This window comes from Amblyomma americanum, chromosome 1 (assembly GCF_052857255.1).
Source record: "Amblyomma americanum isolate KBUSLIRL-KWMA chromosome 1, ASM5285725v1, whole genome shotgun sequence".
Lineage (NCBI taxonomy): Eukaryota > Metazoa > Arthropoda > Arachnida > Ixodida > Ixodidae > Amblyomma > Amblyomma americanum.
In genome coordinates, this window is record NC_135497.1 from 253,776,195 (window position 1) to 253,800,461 (window position 24,267).

The 24,267-nt window shown below is 49.3% G+C and overlaps 1 pseudogene; it reads left to right on the forward strand.

Moving 5' to 3' along the window:
* The first annotated feature begins 15,959 nt into the window (after window positions 1-15,959).
* LOC144116877 (sulfiredoxin-1-like) lies at window positions 15,960-24,045 on the forward strand (annotated as a pseudogene).
* The last annotated feature ends 222 nt before the right edge of the window (window positions 24,046-24,267 follow it).

The following is a 24,267-nucleotide window of genomic DNA, read 5'->3' on the forward strand; positions in this document are numbered from 1 at the left end:
ACTAATGCACAAAGCGAGCCGACAGTAAATGTGCCTGCTCTGTCAGACTCAGTCTCTCCAAGTGTAACGGCCGCTACAGAGGCCCAGCCCATTGTGTCCCTGCAAGTCTCTGATGGTGAGCACAAGCCGCTCTCGAAGTCCGCGCCGCAGCCCGCAGCCAACGTTGCGGCTTTGACCAACAGCGCCAACACCTCTGAGGCCGATGGTGATGAGAGCAGCTTGTCGTCCTCATCTTCCGTCAACCTCATCATTGACGAGACTGTCATCGTGTCTGGGCGGGAGCCGAGGCCGCCGTCGAAATCTCCTTCGTCATCGAGGTTTAGTGTCGGCAGAGATATTTCGAATGGGCAAGAGCCAAGGCAATCTCCTGACGTGGAATAGTCGCCGTCCTCTTCGACATCGAGGATTAGCGCCAGCACTTCTAGTACCCTGTCTTCGGATGATGAGATGGCAGCTTTGAGTTCGAGCTTAAAGCGTCCACATGCGTCGATACGCACTCGGACATTTCGGCTGGACGGCCAAGGAGCCCTTGTGCCTGCTCTAGTCCGGCCCTACGAAAAACGTGGGGTGGCTTGGCGTCATTCGCGGCGCACTTTGTATTGCCTAAACATCACAACTGCTCGTTTTATTCTTCATTTCCAAAATGACTACTCTTAACCAGAGATGGGCATCCTCACGAGGGCGAGCCCTCTTGAGGACGTCCTCACTATCACCTCATGATGATTGCATTAGGTGAGGTGAAGGTGAGAGAGGATGGACGCAAGAAAATCTGTGAGGACGAGGGTGAGAGAGGAAAGACATAGTGGGGCGAAGGCGAGGGAGGAAAGACGTGATGAGGTGAGTGAGGGCAAGATGCACTGTCTGAGGGCGCGGGTGGTGGCCCAAGCCGTACTCCCAGCTAATATATTTGTCTGCGTGGCCAATTACGGATTCCCGTTCTAAAGCGCTAGTCTTTAGGGAGAAGGTCCCCGGGGAAGGCGTAGTTTCTGCAGTCTGGAGGTACACGAGGCGAACACGAAAGACGGCGAGCCGCGCGCCTTCTCCGTCGTGGCAGTATACCACACCACTGACAATGCGATGCCGAAACAGTGTTCTTCTAACTCAAAAAGCCTAGCTTTAAATGTTTTTGTAACGTTTTAGGTGAAACACCGTGCATAGTGTGCTAACAAAGAGACACTGGTCGGGCCGTGCGTGTGGCCGCCGATTCAATGAGAACCGTGGTACCGCTGTCAGCATTTTCGTTATAAGCCCCAACTCTGAATATCAGGGCGTATATTAAAACATGTAGAAATTATACAGTTCAGGCTGTTGAATTCCCAACTTCGAAGCGCTGCTTTCCGGATTCAGCTCAGTGAGGTTTTAAAGAACTGGCTGCAGCGCAAAAATACTTCTGCGAAGTTCCACTGTCAAATCAAAGCCTGTTGCCAGCAATAGTGTCGAATTTTTCCTTTCATACTATCAGGAGGTCAGTAGAGTCGTAGCTATCTATTTTCTTTGGAATTACGGTATAGGAAAGCAGTGCCGCAATGGGGTGGGCAGAGCCAACGAGTCCTCCGGCCATCGAGATAAACATCCATCGCAATCACGCGCCCATCGATGCCAAATGTGCGGTGAGCACTTTCCCTAAATGCTGGAAATAGAAAGACCACGCCTACGACACAACACCGTGAATCCGCTAAAGAGAAAAAAGGCATCTACATTAAAACGTGAGCGAAAATTAATAACATTGGAAACGGTGTGAAAATTGCACTCTTGGGAAAATAAAACATCTACTGGATGCGAACGGGAAAGGTTGAGCACCTCCCGTTGTTTGTCGTTGTCGTGCGCAGCTGGCTTGGGCACATCCGGAGCCCCAAGTAATCACGTAGGGAACGCCGCCTGTGTGTGCGGACAAGAGTGCGTACGCTGTGATTGATTTCCTTTTTGACTCCACATGGAACTAATGAGTCAAGCGGACTGCGACTTAGGGGAGTTCGGGGTGCATAGGCGACCCAGCTTGGCCGGGCCCCATTGTTCGCAGCCCCACTCCGAGAAGCAGTAACGAAGACGCGCGACGCCTTTCATCCCTACCGCGGCGACGCTGTCCAAGGCTATGACCCGGGCGGCGGTCGTTCGTTGTGTGGCTAGGAAGCAATTTTGGAGACGCGTTCCCCATGCTCACTGTGAGCGCTTATCAGCTCCACATGACTGCCAGGCCCTTCCTGTGCACGTGGGGGCGTCAAGAAGAACTGAGGAGCGGTGGCGCGTTAAGGTCGTTTCACATGATGCGATTGTTGCCGCAGCGCAGTGCGATTTCTGCCGCTGTGCGACAGAAATGCGCGTCGTTCTCGTCGCAGGGCCACTGCGACAGACTTTCAACAAGTTGGTCGCATTGTCGCAGCGTCGGTGCGGTCGCAGCGATGGCCACAGTAGTCAGCCAATAGGAGCTCAGCGACATGACAGGAAAATCTCGAAAACGTTTTATTGAGCTTAAGAATACATCACAGCTCAATATTATTACCCATGATTACGAAATCACGCCTGCCACGATGTTTGACATTTATTGCCGTCGAAGAATTTTCGGCCACTGAAAGGCCGCACCAACGCTAGGGCGCTGGTGCCGACGGCACCGACTGAATTCATCGTTGTCATGTGAAACGGCGGCTGCGATTACCGTCGCAACGACAGTGCGACCGGGCCGTAATTTTTCGTTCCCGTCGCACCATGTGAAACAGGCTTTAAGTGGCCCCTCGGAGACGGCTTTCGACATCCTGTGTTGTCCTCGCTTGCTCATTAAGCGAGTACACATGCCGCCCCGCGGGGGAGGATCAAGTGATCCGAGAGGAGAATTACTGTTAGTATCCGTGACAATGGCCTTTTCCACCCAATCCTTCATTGGGCGTGTTTTACTCTCCTCTGTCTCCTTTTCAATGTGTTTTCCTTTCCCATGTGTTTTATTGGATGTGTCTTCCTTTCCCCGGTCCTTGATTCGATGAGTGCTTGTGTTTTGACCTAATTGGTTGGTGTCCTCACTGAGGGCGGGGACTTAGGGATTAAAAGAAGACATTTTGGAGGGACCGGGGTTGATTTCGACTGGTCACTCTGCGGATCAATCACTATGTACATAGTTGTTCTCCTTGTTGTACCTTCCGTTCTGTCTTAACTATATTATATGTGATTAAACAGTTTAATTCCTGAAGTTCCTCGAGTAATGTGACTGAGCAAGTTTAGAACCTCAAGACGTCGGCATCCAACAACTTCTTCTACCTTTCCCCTTCGGGTTGACATCAAAGAAGAGAAAGGGGTAAAAGGAACGCAACTGGCGCAGTCGACCGGAATGCCACGTCTTCCTACTGGAGGCAACTGAAGGAGGGCGGAAGTACAAGGCGGCGGACGAGCTATAGCGTGGCACCTCCAGAGGAGAAGACTTCAAGAGTGACAGCTGGTCAACGCCCACTTGACGCTGAAGGTTCAAGTCAACGGACAGCTGAAGGAACCAGGTGACCAGAGTCAAGGAGGGCGCTGCTGATCAGGAGGAGCCGACGACGACGCGGATCAAGGAGACGAGTTCCAACCGGGACCGTGCGGCACAGCGACCAACTTCCGGGCCAGTCTTCCATGCTGGGGCACCGGCAGCCTCGTAAAACGGAGCTTCGGTAGCCAGGCGAGTACCTTTGTGTTTCTGTCGTGCTTGTGCTTATGCCAAAGCCTTCGGTTTTGAGGAGTGACAGTATTAAACAGAAAGAGATGGAGAACGGGGCTGGAAACGGAGAGTTGGCAGCCGCGAGTCAGGCAAATGAGGGTCCGACGTACCCTCTGACAGTTAGCGCGCCGGAGCAACAAATGACCGAGTTGCAAGTGCAATTACGAATTGCTTAACTAGCGGTGGAAAAAGAGCAGTTGGCTTTAGAAAATACAAGGCTGAATCTTAAGCAGAGCGGAACAGTGGGTGGGCTTGGTGAGAGCGCGGGAGCGAGCGGAAGAATAGACGAGGGCAGAAGGTTGAAATTTGCTAACCTTATGAAACTCGTCCTCACGCCGATGCCAATTCAAAAAGCCCTGGTGCCGGGATGGTTCGAGGACGTAGAGGCCACGTTGAGGTCATACGAAGCTCCAACGCAGTGGTGGGCTGGACTAGTGTTGCCAAACCTAAGCGAGAGGCCACGCACGCTACTCACGCGGTTGTCCGCCGAGGAAAGGAGCGAGTACGCACTCCTGAAAGCTAAAGTGTTAGACGGCTTCAGGCTCACTGCCGCCCAAATGAGACGTGGGAGCAGTTTGCGGTACGCCTGCAGAACTACCTGGAATACTATTTAAACAGCTGTCAGGTAACTTCGCTAGTGGAGTTCAAACTGCTAGCTGTCGCGGACCGACTGAGGGAAGCCCTCAGTGCAGAGGCGAGAGTGCACGCTGCTCTAAATGATAAGCCAGGGTTCCTAAAACCTAGTGAGATTGTCACGCTGGCAGAAAACTACGACGAAAGCCGAAGGTATAAGGTCGGGAAAGCAGCGAGCGCGGCGATGGCGACGAACGAGGCAGTCGAGGTAACACAGCGCGACGGAACCCAGTCCTGACCAAACAACACGCGACCCCGGGGACGGGGACAGTGTTTCCAATGCCACGGGCATGGGCACATCGCAAGATTTTGCCCGAAAAGGCAAACCGCGGAAAAGCCAGATATGAGGGGGGGGGGGAGGCGGACGCACAGACCAGAAACAGGTAATCGTCCGAATATCGGCCCCCTTGCATGACAGGGAGGCAGTGCACGGCTCAGTAGAAAGGCAGCCCGCGGAGGAGAAAGTCAGCGCCGGAGAGGTGTCATTCTTGAGTGGTGGGAACGCTATAAGTGCGCGCATTGACTCGGGGGCCGACATCACGGTCATCCGCAGGTCGCTCGTGCCGCGATATGAATGCGCGGGAGCGACAATAAAACTCACCGGGTCTTTCGGAAAGCAGGTTGTCGCGGAGCTGGCGCACGTTCCCCTAGTAACAACTCAGGGATCACCGCGAGTATCATTTGACCCTTCGGAGCGGGGCATACTGTGTGCAGTCACACACGAGCTTATAACAGGGATAAGCGCGTTAATCACTCCCGAAGACTATGAGCAGCTTCTGAACGTTCGCGTCCATACGCAGAACAGGGAGAAGCCGAGGCTTATGACGATAAAATCGAAGAGAGGGAGAAGCGGGTTGACGAGGTTCTAGCGGGCGCGGTAGCAGCAGATTGCAGCGAAAGGGAAACCGCGGTGGCACAGACGACGCGGCAACGGTTTCACGAGGCGCAGATTGGAGACGAATCACTCCATGAAGCGTGGGCTCAGGCTAGAGAGGGAACACACGGCATGGCGGTCCGGGACGAGCTTTTGATCCGCCAGGAGCCTGTTGCTGAGCATCCGTGTACTCAGCTTGTCCTCCCAACCGAACGACGCGCAGAGGTGATAAAAATGGCGCACGACTCAGTGTGGGCAGGTCATCTCGTGAGCGGAAAACGCTTTAGCGGATAAAGGCTTCATTCTTCTGGCCCGGTGTCACACGCGATGTGAAGCAGTACTGCCGCCCATGCCACTCATGTCAAGTGAAGTCGCGGGCACGCACAGGAGATCGATTGCCGATCGCGCCGATCGCTAGACCAGAGGCCGCCTTCCAAGTGGTGAACGTCGACTGCATAGGACCGAAAGAGCCACCGTCAGTTCGAGGGCACCGCTATGGACTTTGTGTAGTGGACATGAACACGCGTTGGTCCGAAGTCGTGTGTTTAAAAGCGCTGACCGCTAAGGCCAAGTGTGACGCTCTTTTGAAAATATTCGCGCGCCTTGGAGTCCCTGAAACAGTGTGCTGTGACCAGGGCACAAATTTTACCGCAAAGCTTAGACAAGAGCTTCTCAGGAAATTGGGCGCCTCTCCGAGGTTCTCCGCGCCTGACCTCCCTCAAAGCAACGAACTGGTCGAGCGCTGGAATGGAACATTCAAATCCATGCTATTCCAGATTATTCAGGAGCACGAACGCGACTGGGATAGGCTTGTGCCAATCTTGCTCTCGGCTTACAAAGAGGTCCCTAATGAGACGACCGTGCAGTCGCCGTTTGAGTTAATGTATGGCAGAATACCGACCGGACCGCTATCGATTCTCCAAAAAACTTGGACGGGAGACTGGGCGGTACCAGATTCTTTGGCAACGCCGGCGGCTGAGTACCTGTCAGCTTTGCGCGAGAAGCTGGCCGAGGCAAACGCAAAGGCGGGTAACAACAGCACGGTAGCGCAACGCAGGTACACTGGACAATACAACTTGCGCGCTTTCGATAAACACTTCACAGATGGGCAGCAGGTTTTGTTGCTTGAAAGGGATGGCGAGGAAAAGTTGATGTCCAAGTGGACGGGGCCTGTGACGGTAACGCGGAAGACGCGCCCGTACAGTTATCTGATCAAACTCGACAATGGCGCATGTCGGACTGTCCACGCAAACAAGCTCAGAGCATACCACGCACGGGTGAATGTAGTAGGGGTGATATTCGAGGGCGACGCGGAGTTCGGCGACGTGCCCACGTTCCCCATGCGCTCCGTGCCAGGCGACGCGCTGCCGCCGGGCGCTCTCGAACATTTGAACGAAGCGCTGCGCCGAGAACTAGAGGCACTGATCGAGGAGAATGGCCAGGTTTTCAGCAGCAGGCCCGGCAAATGCACGCTAGGAGCGCACAAAATCGTGCTAAAGGAGGGTGCTCAGCCACGGGCTGGCCATGCGTACAAGGTCCCGATGGCGTATCGGAAGGAAGTGGAGAGGCAAGTAGATGAGCTCCTGGAGTGGGGACTAATATATCCCGTCGAGAGCCCTCATGCTCACCCAGTGGTTTGCGTCGCTAAAAAGGATGGGGGGCTGCGCCTGTGCTGCGATTATCGGAAGTTGAACGCGATAACAGAGCAGGACGCGTTCCCGATGAGCCTGCCGTCCGAGCTGCTGTTCCGAGTAGCGAAGGCCAACTTCATCAGCCTGATAGACATGCTGAGAGCCTATTGGCAAATATTCCTTGACGAGCAGGCACAGACCCTCACGGCAATCGTCACTCCGGTGCGGCAGTACTCATGAAAGGTCGTGCCCTTCGGCCTTCGAAATGCGAGTTCGACATTTCTGAGGGTCATAAACCAGGTGCTAGCACCACACCGCGAGTACGCATGCGCCTACAAAGATGACCTTGCAATTTATTCAGACACCTGGGAAGAGCATTTGAGGCACGTTCGGGCGGTGCTCGCTTCTATCTCAGCCGCCGGGCTCACCGTGAACGTAGGCAAATGTCGTTTCGCGAGACGAGAAGTCGAATTTTTGGGCCATGTGGTTGGGTCGGGGAAGCATAGTGGTAATCCAGAAACGGTCAAGGCAATAAGACGAGATGCCGAGGCCCCAGACAAAGAAGGAGCTCAGAAGCTTTCTGGGTTTAGCTATTACCGACAATATGTCCCCAACTATTCCCGCTTCGTGCTCCCACTGAAGAGCTTAACAGGCGGACACCGCAGCGGCTCCCATGACATGACGAGGCGCAAAAAGCGTTTGATGAGGTGAAAGTTTGCTTGAAGAGCGCATCCTCACTTCATGCGCTTGACCCAAGTCGGGAGTTCGTGCTCGCAACCGATGCTCCGGACTACGCGGTGGGAGCCTGCCTTGCCCAGTGCGATAACGAGGGCTGCGAGCAGCCTATCGGTTTTCTGAGCAAAAAGCTTAGCCCGGCTCAGACCCGCTGGGCGACTATCGAGAAGGAGGCTTATGCCATCATTTGGGCATTGGGGCGACTTGAAATCTGGTTGTGTGGCGCACAAATTCGGGTCATAACGGACCATAACCCGCACAAATATTTGACTCTGAGTAGTCCGCACAGCTCTAAGCTAACACGCTGGGCACTCGCTCGGCAGGGATTCATATCCGGGTCGAGCACAAAAAGGGGGAGCAAAACACCAATGCCGATGCATTGTCGCGACTCGTAGCTGCCAACTAGAGGCGTGGGGTATTCCGGGGCCTAGAGTTATGTCATTTATGGAGGTGTACCCTGAGGCTTTGGCAACGCATATGGTTCGGCAGCGGCAGGTGGTGCTTCTTCGGCTCCAGGCCCGCGGCACGTTGGTCTGTTCGGTTTTCTGTGTGTGCTTCATTCCGAGATGTTATGCAGCACACTTGGTAGGGAGGTGTCGTGCGCGGCTTCCTTGGGCATATCAGGAGCCCCAAGTAATCACGTACGGAACGCCGCCTGTGTGTGGACAAGAGTGCGTACGCTGTGATTGATTTCCTTTTTGACTCCACATGGAACTAATGAGTCAAGCGGACGGCGACTTAGGGGAGTTCGGGGTGCATAGGCGACCCAGCTTGGCCGGGCCCCATTGTTCGCAGCCCGATCCGAGAAGCAGCAACGAAGACGCGCGACGCCTTTCATCGCTACCACGGCGACGCTGCCCAAGGCCATGACCCGGGCGGCGGTCGTTCTTTGTGTGGCTAGGAAGCTATTTTGGAGACGCGTTCCTCATGCTCACTGTGAGCGCTTATCAGCTCCATATGACTGCCAGGCACTTCCTGTGCACGTGGGGGCGTGAAGAACTGGGGAGCGGTGGCGCCTTACGTGGCCCCTCGGAGACGGCTTTTAACAACCTGTGTTGTCTTCGCTTGCTCTTTAAGCGAGTACACATGCCGCCCCGCGGGGGAAGATGGAGTGATCCGAGAGGGGAATTACTGTTAGTGTCCGTGACAATGGGCTTTCCCTTCTCTTCAATCCTTGATTGGGCGTGTTTTACTCTCCTCTGTCTATTTTTCAATGTGTTTTCCTTTCCCATGTGTTTTATTGGATGTGTTTCCCTTTCCCCGGTCCTTGATTGGATGTGCGCTTGTGTTTTGACCTAATTGGTTGGTGTCCCCACTGAGGGCGGGGACTTAGGGATTAAAAGAAGACGTTCTGGTGGGACCAGGGGTTGATTTCGTCTGGTCACTCTGCGGATCGATCACTATGTACATAGTTGTTCTTGTTGTACCTTCCGTTCTGTCTTTACTATTTTATATGTGATTAAACAATTTACTTCCTGAGGTTCTTCGAGTAATGTGACTGAGCAAGTTTAGAACCTCAAGACGTCGGCATCCAACAACTTCTAACTTTCCGCTTCGGGCTGACATTAAAGAGGAGAAAGGGGTAAAAGGAACGCAACTGTCGGCATGGCGAAACCCATGGTGAAAGCCCATCGCTATCCATGCGTCTCGCTGCTTTCAAAGCCCATCTGGATTTTAACCTCATATGCAAGGCTAGGAGCCTCATTCAGAGATTCCTCCGTCTGCTGCGAGCTGTTGACACGGCCTTTGGCCACAGCGTGGTATCAAGAGCGGAACGGCAACTGCTTCAAGCCAGGATACTAGATTGTAAAGCCTCTATCAGGCACCTGCAGAACGAAGTCTTCTTTGCTCGTCGCCGCCTCGAGCACCAGTGTCCGGACGACTTCGCCAGCATCCAGTTACATGCTAATTACAAGGTGAGCCTCCAGTCCCGCCAACGAGAGTTTTCCCACCAAAAGAAGTTATCAAGGCTGCTGCCTCGCGAAAAAAGTGCTTGCGCCTGGCCCGTCGACTTCGACAGTCCACAACCTGTCTTCTTACAGGCCTACTCGAGCAGAACTCGCTGTACTCAAGCTCGGGTTGAACTTTAACACTGGACCTGCGCCGGACGCAAGAAAAATCGTCTGTGCTGTCAAACGCGCTATAGGTCAAGTAGATAACAACCGCCGAGATGAGGCCCGAACTCGTGCAGTCAGCATCCTTGCCAAGCTTCCGCGACATCCTCCGACCCCCCTTCTTTCCGAGGAGCGTGATGACATCAAAAGGCTGCGTAAAAACACGGACATTATTATACTTCCCGCTGACAAATGCAATGCTACCGTCATCTTCGACAGCAACGACTACGTTGAGAAAATGACTGGCCTTCTGCAGGACTACAGTACGTACTTGCCGCTGAAGCGGGACCCTACGCTCAAGGTAGAAAGAAACTTGCAGATTCTTTTGACTGACGTCTTCCGATTTGTTTCACCGGACCACAAGTCACTTTATTTCAAGCTCCTCTGCCACAATGGGTCAGCTCCCGCCTTGTATGGTCTCCCGAAGATCCATAAGCCAAACATCCCGATGCGACCATTAGTTGACTTTACGCGGTCGCCCTTATACCGCTTGTCGGGCTACTTACACAAGGTTTTTGCGCCACTCGTTGGAAAGGGCTCGACTTTCATACGTGACTCTTTGGATTTTATTGAAAAAGGTGATGTCACGGTGGAGGACGACGAGGTCATGGTGTCCTTTGATGTGAAATCGCTGTTCACCAGCGTACCCGTGGATCTGGCTGTGGAGGTGTGCCGCTCAGCGCTGCAGAATGACGACGGATTGTGTGAAAGAACCCCTATCGAAGCATCGGATCTTCTGAAGCTGTTACAGTTCTGCCTTGAGAACACTTATTTTGTTTTCCGGGGTACAGTCTATAGGCAAGTTCATGGAACTGCTATGGGCGCATCTATATCGGTGACAACCGCAAACCTTACCATGGAAGCAATAGAAGCTCACGCACTGGCTACCTTCGAACCGCGCCCAAAGGTTTTTGTGCGTTACGTCGACGATTGTTTCTGTATTATCAAAGAGAATGCGTTAGGTCCTTTCACAGATCACATCAATAGCATGGAAGATTCCATTCAATTCACTGTAGAGGAGGAGGCTGCACGCCGTCTTCCTTTTCTGGACGTTTTGGTGGAACGCCGTGGAAACCGCCTTTCTCTCAAAGTTTATAGAAAAGAAGCCCACACAGGCCGGTATCTTCATTTTAATTCTTTCCACCCGGTTTGCCACAAACGCTCCGTCGTGGCTTCCCTCGTCCGACGTACCAAAAACATCTGCCCAATGCCAGAAGATCGGGCTGCTGACCTACGCCAAGTGCGCCGAGAATTGAGTGAATGCGGCTACCCCAAGCACTTCGTGGATTCTGTTCTTCAACGGTTTTCACGCCCATCAGAACCAGTTGGTCCTCCTTGCCGAGCCCGAGCCGCTATCCCATATGTGCCGGGCGTGAGCGAGTGTTTGGCTCGCGTTCTGCGCACTTACGGTGTGCACGTCGCTCACGTTCCTGCGTGCAAGATGAGGAATGAGCTGGTGGCCGCCAAAGACAAGATAAAGAGAAGTTTCCTGGCGTCATCTATAAGATTCCCTGCGCAGACTGCGACTACTGCTATATCGGCGAGAGCGGGAATTTCGAAAGGCGATTGAGGGACCACAAGAACGACGTCAGGAACAAAAGGATTGCATCTAATGCACTTGCGGAACACGTGGAAGCCGCGACGCACAATATAGCTTGGGAAGAAGCATCAGTCATCGCAAGAGAAAAGAATTGGCTGTCGCGTCGATATCTGGAATCCCTGATAATACAAACTACAGACAAAAACCCTTAACCACAACGCAGGCAATCTCCCGCCTACGTACGCAAGATGCTTGGGGCGATTACTGCGACGTACTTATGCTTTGTGCTTTGGGCTTTCGGCCCAGTGATCAAGGCTTCCGTATGGAAGCCGAAACGTGTTCGTTTTAAACAACAACCTTTTGACCGGTGTTCCTTTTACTTCATTCATGCCAGCTGGTAGCGTCGTTGTTTTAGACAATGCACCTTATCATAGCCGGCAAGAAGAGAAATTGCCAACGACGGCCTGGAAGAAGGAGAAGAGACATGAGTGGCTCACAAGCAAGAACATCACGTACGCTGAAAGGATGATAAAGAAGCAGCTGCTTGAGCTGGTGGCATCTGTAAAGTCACGTTTTCTGAGCTACATCGTAGACAATGCAACTGTAAGCGCCGGTTGCATTGTACTCAGGCTCCCGCCGTACCACTGCGAAATGAATCCCTTTGAGCTTGTTTGGGACAAGGACAAAAATGGCATCGCTGCGGACAACAGAGACTCCAAGCTGTCCACGGTCGACGCCATCTTGAGGGAGAAAATCAAGCACGTAGCGGCGGAAGACTGGGCGAAGAGCATTCAGCACGTGATGGACTTGGAGTCAAAGTTCAGACTTGACACGTCTGGGAGTGAGCACATTCAACCCATCATCATCCAGCCGGGTGAAGATGACACTGAAGAAAGCGACTCCGACTTCGAGCTGTATGGCATTGAACCACTGGACGAAGCATAACGGCTTCTTTTAACGAAAGAACAGCCTTTATTAGGGTTACCAAAATTTTTCCCGTTGGTTCGCAACAGACAACCATCCATTCTGTGACCTCTGAAATAAATAAGCAGTTCCATGTATGGCGTATTCTTTATAATAGAAGCTCAATTCTGATAAGCAACGTCCTGCACACATTGTGCTCGATTTAAGAAGTGGCCTAGAAACATGTTTAAATGCTGATATATCTTAATTGAAACACAACTGTTAACTCTCATTATCTTCGGCGGGCTCAAAATGCTCATTCAGGCAGCCACCATCGTGTTTGACTGGCCCCATTTTGAAATAACAGTATTCAAGGCACGCTTTACAGCTCTGTTAGAAAGCTCTGGAAATCGCAGTCATGTCATAGCTAGTGCCTCTGCGACACCAGTAGTCAACACGAAATTGACAGCCACTGTTAGCAGCTTGCACGCCAAAGCCCATTCATGTGGTTGCATTGTTTAATTTGGTTATCTGCCTCACACAAGTAATGAGAATAAGAGAATAAATATAAAACATCATTAGCTTATTGATGCCCAAAATGTTCATTAAGGCAGCCATCGTCGAGTGTGACGGGCCCCATGTTGAAATAACAGTAGTCAGAGCACGCTTTATGGCTCTGTTAGCAGTCTGCACTAAATTCGCAGCCTTGCCATAGCCAATTTTTAATTCATTTATCTGTCTCTGGCATTAACGCGAATTCAAGCACAATTATTAACGTGAATAACTTTGCTAGCATTTTTTTGTCGTATTTACGTACCGGAAAAATGCTCAGAAATGTTGAACGTGTTTTAGTGAGTCACTTTTTCATTACAAGCCGTAGGCCAAATGACGGCCTGATTCAGACAGTGATATTGGTGAGGTAATAAATGATGAAAGCTGCAAAAGCTCTCACAGCACTGCTTTGCTGGACTCCATTCACTAGAAAACTGCATTTGTAATGATGAAAGCGTCAAGACAGGAAATGATAATCCACTACACAATGTTATGTATACCCCCCCCCCATGTAACGGGGAGCGAAACCATGTATTTATTATGACTGAATGCAACAACATCGCAAGATGATGTTGCACAATATGGCACTCTTTCATGTGCACTCCTGGCGAGCTGCCGTATGCACTGATGCATAAACACATTAACAGGGGTAAGAGACGAAGTTATTGCACAAGCCACGTGATGCTTTTAACATTTTCTATCTGTCAATATTTCTGTTGTCACAGCTGACAGAAGTTTCTTTAGCGCAATTTGTTTAATCACGTTGCGACAACAGCACAAGAAGCAAGGTCAGAATATTAGGAGAAAACACAGCTAGATGGCAGACTGAGGAGGCAAGGTAGACAAGAGTGTAAGGATTTAATGACACCGAAGAGGCCAGCCCTCCTATTCACAGGACTTGGTGCTTTGAATGAGACGAGTTAATGAAATTGTAAAGGAAGAGGTAGATGCAGCATGCTTACAAGAACAAACACAAAAATAAAAGGACAGAAATAGGAATAATAAACACATACACGCACAGAAGCACTCACATATTCACACGCATGCACACAAACGCGAGCGCGGAAACTAAAATCTGAAATGCAAAAAACGGGAAAATGACAAATATAAACAAACACGCAAGAAAACATGCGCACACATTTAACGCAGACGCTAGTAGAGGTATTAGGAGTCAGTTCACAAGCAGCTGTGCCTACTTTGTCGTACTTTTTTAATGTACATTTTGGCTCTGTTGACTTCACTGTCATAGGAATTTTTTAGTAGCAACATATCATAACAATCGAAAAGCAGCGCAAAGCTGTGTTGTGAGAAAGTAAGTCGAGCGCTGGCAGCACAACTGATGTGCGATTGTGTCACAGCAGGCATTCTACAGCTCGCGCGTGCAGTGAGCGAATAATTCTAATCCATACAGAGACGCGAATTCATGCCAACCTCCCTTGTAAAGGCACCAGTGTATCGGTCATAATTTTATATTAGTACTAAGGCTGACATTAAGGAAACAAATACCCCTGTTACACGGGCACTTTAACGGCCGTTAAGTAAAACGGCAGTTGGCGTTAACGGCCGTTGGGCGGAGTTACACGGCAGCGCGAGCGCCGTTGGAAATACGACGGCGATTGACATCAACGGAGGTCGCCGGTCTCCGTTCCGCCGCCGTTTCCGTCCGTTTCGTCGTGAAATAGGCAAGATGGCAGCCCCCAGCTGCAACGTGTCCCCGCTGCAGGCGACCGCGCCGGCGCAAAAACGATTTGCCTCGACAGCGCCGCTGACGCATTTACTTATCAAGTTCAGCTAGGACCACCTTGCCGAACTGCGAACGCAGGAACACAATTCGCCCGTGTACGCAAGGATGACGGCGCTGTTCAACCAGCTGGCAAGTAAGGAGTGCGGGCACTCTGTGTTGTTTTGCAAACAACTCTTGCAAATAGTTAAAAAAACACACACTGTACAGCATGAAGCGCAGAAAATAATTAGAGAATTTTTTTTCGAGTTGGCGTGGTAAAAAGTTCAAGAGCCACGTGATAAATCGTCGAAACGGAAGTGAACCGACCGTACATGAAAAGTGCCGTGTGAGCGCAGGCACCACCGTTCCGTTCCCAGGGCCGTTACGGCGTTCAACTGCCGTTTGCGTTAACGGTCGTTGCAAGTGCCCGTGTAACAGGAGTAAAACACTGCTCCCACACGCCTGACCGTTAATAATTAAATGACATTCGCTCAAGCAGCGCGTGTTAGTCACTGATTGTTAGCACTGGTGGAAAGTGATCAATCGACGGTTCTACACAACACTTGAACGACGCCCTGCTAGACGCTCGGCTATCTTATCATACTGCTGCCAACAATCGATCGTTTGCGCGCTGAGCTGGCAGCAACAAATCTTTGCGTTGGAGGTTGCTTCCGCAAATCTTTTCGGTTGAGGAACACGTAGGTTGGTTTCATTCGTGCAAGCTTTTCTCATTTATCCTGAGAATGGTTTTGCTCCATCACTTCGCCACGTCCGACGAGAAACGCAGGGGCACAGTACACAAACACACCCGCCGCTCAGAGTAGGTACCAGACATTGACAAATTCTCCTCGTCGTAACTTCACTTAGGAGCAAAACAAAACATCATAGAACAAACACGCATGATATTTGATAGCAGCGGTGTGCCGCTGCCGGATCCTGTTTCCAGACGAAGCGCAGCGCAGCGCAATCACCGATGTTCACTGTAACCTTTTTTCGTCGCCTCACGGCTCAGAACAAACGCACGTGGCACAAGTTGTGCATCGCAAGCGCACAAGTTGTGCATCGTAAGCTTGCAATAATATTTCCGACATGGCAGACGCCCACAAACAATTCGATGTAACTCTGACGAAAGGAGACGCACACAGCTTACGCGGCCCGGCACAATTCGAAGCGAGGGCGGCCATATTAGGCACGTTCTCCGTCGGCGGGGTCACCGGCCGTCCGGCTCATGACGTCACCTGAAGTGCGCGCCTATTGGCGGAGGCTCATGTGCATCCGCCTTTGAGGGACAAATGCCGCTGCCTTCTTAAGTTGTACCCGGCTATAATAGCAACTTACCAACAAATTCAATTCACATAAAAACAGAAACATAAAAAGGTGTTTATAAATTCATATGCTTTGTACTGCGATCGTATTCAAAATTTTTATTTAAAGGAGAAACAACACAAACAGATGTTGCTAAGGACAGGGAATTCTAGGGATGGACCGGAGCTAGTTATGCGGTGGACGGACTGAAGTAAACAGAAAGAAAAAGACCGGTTCCCGGCTCTGCCTAGAAGCTTCGGCTTCAAAATGGCTGAAACTGACGTGATGGCGGATGGTGCTGATGCCTTCGGAAAAAGTTTTATATCTTGATTTTAACTCCTTCGTTACGGCCGCTGGACTGGGGAATGTGCAAAATGTCATCGCGAACAGTGGCTCAGGTGGTAGAAACATTTCCAGCGTGCACTCTGCTAACATCTCCAATGTGCACGAAGTGCCACAGCATGTTATAACGCGACCAATTCCTGTTACTACGACGAAGACAAAGTGAGAGTAATTGTAGAGTTGCTTCAGGTTAGTAAGTGCATGTTGCTTCACAGGCGTTCGCTTTGTTTGCCGCGTCGCAGTGATATGTTACCGTACTGGTTTGTTTCCCGCAGCCGAGCGCTATCCGTGCTTTTCGAAGTTCGCCCGTTGGGCGATACGTTTACTGTGTTTAAAGTTACGACATTATAGGTGTTTGTTATGTTACCAGCCTAAGCGCAGCTGCTTTAGTGCTTTATTTTTAACATTCGCTTAAGTAATTTGACTAAGGGCAATCGACGACGAGTTCGAATGCCTGGGTGTTGGCACGCAACCTTGGATTGCTGGTTCCTACGATGTTCTGGTATAAAACGAAACCTTTATATGACTTGGGGCAGATCGGGCTCCTAGAGGTGAATTCACAGATATATTTAGTGTGCAGAAAGAGGTAATTTGTCGTACAGCAGATGAAGTTTACCTATCTTTAAGTCATTTCTTGTGTGCAATAATATCGTACGCTTCAGGCATCAAGCCCGGACTGCCGTGACCACATTGACTGGACATTGCATCCTGTAAGGAATAAATGCTGCCGTCGAATATCTATTTGGGTCCAAGTAGAAGAATTAGCCGGGGCAGGTATTTCGGCTAATGGTGAAAATACACACTGGTACTCTTAATGTGCGTGCTGTAGGACTCTTTTTTTTGCACAATTTTACTCGCGCTTTCTGGTAATGTTAGCGATAACGCATTTCTTGCTTTCGTCATTCGTCAGGAAACTTATGTTTACGCACCCCCGCTTGTATTGTGTGCTAACCTTTTTCATTTGATTTGTACTGCACAGATGGATGGATGCATATTGGCTTGCAGTCTAGCCGCAGAAAGGGTACACGCTTGTCTAAGGTCATTGCCATCTGCGCCGAGCTGCACTATTTAAGTTGTCTGTTATGCCTGATTGCACATGTGCAGACGACCTATTGAAAACCTATGGCCCTTTGTCACAACTAAGGGAGTGCAGCATAAGAAATGAATTTGCATTTGGGTGTCAGTGTCTGCCACGATAACATGCCATAGGTGGGGTCATTGTTGCTGGAAGGGATCTAATGTTTAAACGTGTTATTATGAAAGGGAGTATGTACTGTATTAAATGTCAGCCTTTAGTGTATTAAAGAAAGCTGAACCAAGGGCACTCGCTTCAATTTAGCGGTTTTCTTGCACGGTGAAAGTTGGATTTAGTGAATTATGCCCAAAATCGCACCAATAGCTGCATGGAAGTTTTCATCGCAAAGTGCATTGCTTGTATTGTACCTAACAGTGACATATCAAATTTGGAGCCTTTACAGACACACCCAAAACGTTTCTGCTTTCGTTTCTGCCGGTATATAGCTTCCTTGCAGTTCGTATTGAGGAGGAGAAAGTAGCATCGACAACATCTGTGGCTCCTTCAGTTATGGAGAGCAGTCCTTTGATTTTACCATGGCCTGCAAATAAGTGCTGCTGTTGTATTCTCTTCTTTAGTAGGGTGCAACTCAAGAACGAAGCGACAGATGCCCCTCAAAGGAGGACCTCCAGCCAATGGTGTAGACCAGTTTTCATGGTGCCGCGGTTAATCTGATGAAGCCCTGGTAATTCTCTTTCATCTGCAACCCCTGCAATTTCATGCTAGTTGGTCCAAGTGGATCGGTAAAGGGGCAGAAATGGAGAATTGGTTAATGTCATTGGCTGGAGGGGCTCCTTTAAGGAGCATTTGCCGCTTCGTTCTTGAGTTGTATCCGGCTGTATTTCATATAACTTTAGCTGGGTAAAGAAGTTGGACTTTATCAATAGGTAAAGCTGTGAGCTCTTTAAATCAGGAAGCGGCATTTATTTTGTTGAATGTAGACTCTGCATGTGAGAGTACTTTGTCTAGTCATTGTTTTTATTGAAAGTAACTTATGAAATGTGTCGAAGTTTTTTTTCAGTCACTCTAGATATGATGCACTTTTTCTGCATTTAGAAGTTGTTAAAGCTACATGAAAATATGCATGAGTGTGGTTTTCACAGTTCCATGCTTAGCATTTTCATGAAAAATCAAATGGGAAATGTGTTTACTAACCGAGCTGCAAATAACTAACAATTAAGAAAAGCGTTTTGTGCATAAATTGAGTGATGTCGAATTGTTGGATGTAGCGCGCAATCTTTGCATGCCCTGAAATTTGGTATTTGTTGGTTTGCTGTACATAACTACTTTGTCTGTGTACAGGGTAAATCACACATAGAAGGAACACAGCTCCAACTGCAACCAAGCCGCTGCGGTGGCTCAGTGGTTATGGTGCTCGGGCGGGTTTGATCTCATCCACGGCGGTCGAATTTCTATGAACGCGAAATCCTAGAGGCCCATGCATTGTGCGATGTCGGTGGACGTTAAAGAACCCCAGGTGGTCAAAATTTCCAGAGCCCTTCACTACAGCGTCCCTCTTAGGCTGAGTCACTTTGGGACGTTAAACCCCCATAAAATCAAACCTATTGCGACCAAGCTATTAGCAAACTCATGCAAAGGAGCAGGTGACACAAAGAACCTTGTTGTGGTCTCCCTTCTCGTACGCCACTCTGCATTTATTCATGAAAGGGTTAGACGCAGTGGCACTCCGCAGGTACGTAGCCACGCGTAGCCGTGCTCTTTCTAAGTGTGATTGACCCTGTACAGACATCATGTGCATCCGGTGTGTGCACCTGTTGCCTGGGTGCAGTTGTGAAGCCCCATCATTCACATGCTTGAGGTGCAGACGGGCTTAGACCCACCTCACTCCATTTAGGCAGCGCTTGACTGCCACTTGGAAATTAACCCACTAGTCGAATCTGCAGCCATCCTCCATCTCTGACACCCATGTGACCTTTTTTTGCCCTCTCCCCCAACCTTTGGCTATCCATTTACCTCCGACCAGCCTTCCTGCCTTTGCTGCAATAAAATACTCTGTCTTTTCCATTCCTAAAGTGAGTAGAACAGCAGGAAAGTGATTTGGCGGGAAGTATCTGCGTTTTTTTCTTCTTTTATTTTATATGTAGAAGCAGTTGCATAATGATGTTGCTATAATTTTTTTGATAACGTTATTTATTGCCTCAGGGCATAAAGGTAGTTGTGAAGGAAAAAGAAAAAAGGGGGAGGTGTTAAACGAATGAGAAAAGGTGGCCGGGTCTAATGAAGTTGAGGAGGGAGCAGGGATGTGGCCCCTGCATCCAAGCAATATATGAGGATAGCAGGTTTTGCAGGAGACCTGCGGCTGCCAGATGCCAAATTCTCGTTGGTTTCTGCACCGGACAAACTCACAAGTGGTGAATATCAGCCTCAGTAATTTGGCAGTTTCAGACAGGACACCCTGGGCGGGGATATAAGTGTCGGAAATGATGCCACGTCAGAGTGATGGCAGAAGTAAGGGCAACCCCGACCTGGATGTTCCTAAGCACAACCTCCTCTGCACAGGTAAGACTGCGAGGAAGAATTATCACACACAGAGGGACGAGAGCACGTGTGCGGCACTGGGGGTGTTCCTTCTTTGTGAGCAGGAGGTTTGGTTTGGCATATGGTGGTTTAACGTCCCAAAGCGACTAAGGCTATGAGAGACACCGTAATGAAGGGCTCCGGAAATTTCGACCACCTGGGGTTCTTTAACGTGCACTGACATCGCACAGCACACGGTCCTCTAGAATTTTGCCTCCATCGAAATTCAACCGCCGCGGCTGGGATCGAACCCGTGCCTTTCGGGTCAGCAGTCGAGTGCCATAACCACTGAGCCACCGTGGCGGGCTTTGTGAGACGGAGGGTAGCATCATCCATGATGAGAAACTAGGTATGGATGCGGGTAGAGTCGCAGTCGGGTTGTAGAATCTGCAGAGATTTGTGAACTCCGCAGTTCAAGTGGGACCCACTCAATTCGAATGGGTTGTGGGATGCGAGCCACCAGATGATGTATATTCTGGTAGACTTCTTGGCTGCGACTGACGCGTCGGAGTAGACATGTTGCTTGAAGGGCATCAGTGCCGATGACAATGTGGGCTGTTGGAAGCAAGGTAACAGCGGCTAAAGAGCGAAGCGTGCCTTGGACAGCAACCAGCTCATTGTGCAGTCACTTCAAGGAAAACTTGGACGAACCTTTACCTACCCTTAAGAGTACTGCTAGGAGTCCTATACTACTACTGGCATAATGATGCAGCGCTTAAGCAATGCGCCAATACCCTGGCAAGTGGCTGATTTAAACATAGCCACCAGTGGGGCCTGTGAGACCCAGGTTTTTATCCCGAGCTCCTGTAAGGCTCACTTTTGCAGATATAGTTTTTCGGGAGGCTGTCTGTCTCTCAACCAATGAGTTCCTGCACAGTGCCATGGTGTGCAGGTGGCAATTGCATTGAATTTATTTGAATTATTTCATTACCACCTGTCGTGGTGGGCAGGCATTTCAAGGTGGGTCACCTGCTTGTTCGTCACATGGCTGGACAGATTCCGGCTTTTATATGAATGGGGCTTCTGGAGCTATCGCATTAATATAGTCACACCAGTCTGTCATCACAACAGGCTTACTTGCTAGACCTTACCTCTCAGGTCTAGGCTAATAGTTACTAGAAAGTTCTGTCTCTCCTTTGTCCTGGATCAGCCTAAGTGATACGTGGTTCCAAATTTTGGCATTGGAATAAGGGGCTGGGCCAGTTGGGATTTAAGGTGAAAGAAAAAGTATGCAAGACAATGGATAAGGTGACACGCTCGTCCCTGTGTTGTTCTTGCTTGTTTGTTGTCCTATGCGCTGCTTCTTTCGTCATGCTAGAAAGGGTTGCCCAAGGGTTGTGAAAACAAGGTCATTGCACCACAAGGCTGATACAGGTGGAAGCTTAGGAGTGGAAACTTCAATAAGTGTTTTATATGAGGTAACAAGTTAAAGTTGTTCTGGTTTTGTATTGATGACTAGAGTAATGATTGTCGAGCTAGCTGTTGACACCCTTCTGGTCAAAGTGTTTGGGATGCTTTGGTTTTGATGGCTTCTGGAAAAAAATTTTTAAAAGTTTCTTTAATTCTTTTCAGGTTCTACTTGTCATCTCGATTCCAGACAACTATTTTTTCGCCTGAATACAGACCTCAGAAAACCTAATGGCTAGTTTTCCAACAGTAAATACCAAGGGAATTCTTTATAAGCATGTACAACATTTTGTACAAAGTGTCAGAGAGGTAAAAAATTGTAACATTGAAATACCAGGGTTTTTCAGCTAAACACCTTTGGAATGGGGGATCACTTTCTAGTATTAAGCCACCGCGGAGGCTGAGTGATTACGGCGCTCGACTGCTGGCCCGAAAGACGCGGGTTAGATTCCGGCCGCGGCCGTGGAATTTCGATGGAGGCGAAATTCTAGAGGCCCGTGTACTGTGCGATGTCAGTGCACGTTAATGAACCCCAGGTGGTCGAAATTTCCGGAGCCCTTCACTACGGCATCTCTCATGGCCTGAGTCATTTTGCGAACTTAAACCCCCATACACCATAAACCAAACTTTCTTGTATTTTCAAAAGAGGCACGTGATGTTATAGTTAGATACAACTCAAGAACGAAGCGACTTTTTCCCATCAAAAGAACCCTTTCCAGCCAATGGTGTCGGCCGAATGTCATGAGCATGCTACAGCGTGACTACGCAGGGAGTGGCAGGTGAAAGGGGACAGTCCCCTTCTTGCATTGTCACGCTGGTCCCTTAATTTCGACGCTACCAGGTTCAAGACAATTGGCCGACATCATTGGCTGGAGGGGGCTCCTTAGGGAGGGAAAAGCCGCTTTGTTCTTGAGTTGGGTCCGACTATAGTAATGCTAGAAATTAGAAAGGTGTAATTATTGCTGGGAAGAGCGGTCTGAGTAAAGTGGCGGATTATGCGTGACGAAGCTGATGTTATTTGCTGCATTTGATTGTTTGCATGAAAAGCAATTATTTTGTGATGTGAAGGATGTTAAGTTCCCCTGGAACAAATAATCACTGCTAGGTGTAGCACACGCTCAAAAAAGGTAGCATTTGCTGTGTACACAATTCTGCACATATCATCTCAAAGGGTTAATTAATGGTGGTGGTGCAGCTGTTGCAGTGCCCTCTCGATGGTCGTTTCTCTTGCACACATCAGACACTTAGCATTATTGTTCTCTGCTTCTCTCACTTTTTGCTTTTTTGGGTGCAGAGGGGGGACGGTCAAACGAAAGCTTGGTTGGAGCTGTGGCAGGTGTGCACTCTCACGTGTTGCTTGAATATAGCCCGTAATATCTAGTGGCATGAGTGGGAACAGATTATTTTTGATTATATTTCATGGGTTCCACCACAGTTTTGCTTGCTAGTATGTAATGGATGTCAGTATGCGTTGTGAGTAACGCTATGCTAAAGCATGATTATCACAGCTGCAGCGGTGTTCAAAGTGTAGTAATATACATGGAACAGACTTAGAATCACTATTACTTGCACTCACCAGCACCACAGAGGCAGTGCTTCAGGGAACGTGCAATAAAGCTGATACACAATGAAGCCCACTTTCATGAAGGAATGACGTTATGCATACCTTTTGCAGAGGCGCAAATAAACTAGAAAGCCGAGCTTAAAACTCCTGAATGAATGCTCGAAAAGCTTAATAGTGTAGAACGTTGGGCCAGTTGGTGTAGCGACATAATTAAAAACATGCGCAGAATAACACAGGACGGGAGAGAGAAACACGCACACACACTCACGAGCGCTCATGTGTGTGTGTGCGTGTTTCTCCCTCCCGTCCTGTGTTATTCTACGCAAGTTTTTAATTATGTAGCTCGAAAACGAATAGTACTGTGAATGGAAGCAGCTGTTACATGTAAGCATTAATAAGAGAACTTCTTGTTGGGCTTGCTGGTAATTGATCATTGCACCTTAAAGGCTCCAAAACCACACACACACGCCAGAGAGAAGAGAACGGGACAGAGTGTCACTCACAAACCAGTTGTGAGTGTCGCTATGTCCCATTCTCTTTTCTCGTGTGTGTGTGTGGGGGGGGGGGGGGGGTTTGGTGCCTATAAAGTACAATGTACATGTAAGCAACCGGACTCTGGGGAAGCATGTTATCTTTTGGTATGACGGTTGACTGCCTTGGATTGTTAACGGCTTTTCATGTAGAGGGCATGCCCCTTTCATAACAGGCATCGATGGGCAGATTGGCTGCATTGAAAGACAGTGCAAGCTGGCCTTGGTTTGAGTTTTACTCTGCAGCATATATGCTCTAAAATTTTGTAAAGATGATTGCAGCCACTCGATCCAGTGTTTTTGGCCAAGCTTAGTTCAGAGCACCTTACTGTAGCAACAGTATATCTGTGAACAGGCTAAGCCTAAGGTTTATGCAGGCTTGCTATCCAATTGTGGGCCACATTTGCTGCTTGTGCCAGCAAGTTGTACAAGGTGTTCTGTTGGAAGTGTTATATGTGAATCTTACTTTAATCCAGAACTGCAGCCTGTCACAGCTCTTTGACATGCCTCTGGCCAGCTGTTGATATGGTAATGATGCTTTGTGCGTAGCATTATTCCAGCCTTCTTGTAGTTGCTCACTGAAAATTCAGCAAGTGTATGAAGCAGCCCTATTTTTTCATTTTTGCTGTTGCTATGTAAAGATAAAATTGTTATAGTGCACTAATTTAGCCTCTTTCTTTTGTGCAGAACCCGAACACCAAAGACCAGGTTGCACCTATAGATATTCTGTGGGTCAAGGGTACTGAAGGTGGAAACTACTATTTCTCTTTCGGAGGCAACCACAGATTAGACGCCAATTACAGGTTGGGCCTCACAACCATCCGTGCCAAGGTTATTCAGTCAGCAACTGCAGTGCTGCCTTTCTACCTGGGATTGTCAACACCAAAGCTCAAGTGATTGTTGGGCTATCCTGTGTGGGGTTTGTGTTGATTATTGTAATTTCCATAGCTACTTGCACTGACGTTTAATAATAACTTGCGCCTGACTGCCATCGCAGCTCTCACCAGATGCTCAGATGTACAAAGCCCATTATGTTCACATATTGGATTGACAAGAAGCTTTGCCTGGAACATTGAATTATTAAAAACAAGCGTCTTTTTTTTCTTTTTCCCAAAGTGA